This window comes from Natrix helvetica (assembly GCF_964273705.1).
Source record: "Natrix helvetica genome assembly, chromosome: 2".
Classification (NCBI taxonomy): domain Eukaryota; kingdom Metazoa; phylum Chordata; class Lepidosauria; order Squamata; family Natricidae; genus Natrix; species Natrix helvetica.
This window is the reverse complement of record NC_138552.1, coordinates 142886093-142886344: the sequence shown is the minus strand read 5'-3', so window position 1 is coordinate 142886344 and position 252 is coordinate 142886093.

The following is a 252-nucleotide window of genomic DNA, read 5'->3' as shown; positions in this document are numbered from 1 at the left end:
GATGTTCTCATTCACTCCATCTAACAAAATATAACTGTGAAAGGCATAAATGAACCATTAACAAAAGCTCTTACCCCTGTTCTGGACTGGACTGCACCAATTTTGTCTGAAATGAAATCTTGAAAACTAATAATTTTTAAAAAACAACAAAAATGCAGGTGATCAATACAGGGAAAAATTCAAAATGTTAAAGACCTTGGTGCCAGAGGAAAAAAATAGAGGCCATTTGTTGTTTTTTAAAAATATTCTACT